Below are 390 nucleotides of genomic sequence, written 5' to 3' on the forward strand. Positions count from 1 at the left end.
GGTCACTTAAATTTTGTAAGCTGGAATGTCAAAGGTTTAAATCATCCTGTAAAAAGAAGGAAGGTGCTCTCACACATAAAACATTAGAAAGCAGCTGTTGCAAGAAACGCACATTTGCGGATCGGATAACTCTCGCCTCATGACCCAGTGGGTGGGGCAGCATTTTAATTCCACTTTTCAGGCTAAGGCCAGAGGTCCTTCGATTCTAATTGACCACAATATTCCCTGTGAGAAACATAATGTAATTTCTGATATTTACGGCCGGTATGTTTTTGTCACTGGAAAACTCTACAGTTTAGGCTTGTGATCCTACTAAGGTGGAAGGGCGCTGCTCTGCCCACCCATGCTCAATGGCCGAGGGACCTTATGTCTTATTACAGCCTCGAAAAG

Source organism: Brienomyrus brachyistius, chromosome 22 (assembly GCF_023856365.1).
Source record: "Brienomyrus brachyistius isolate T26 chromosome 22, BBRACH_0.4, whole genome shotgun sequence".
In the NCBI taxonomy this organism is placed as follows: domain Eukaryota; kingdom Metazoa; phylum Chordata; class Actinopteri; order Osteoglossiformes; family Mormyridae; genus Brienomyrus; species Brienomyrus brachyistius.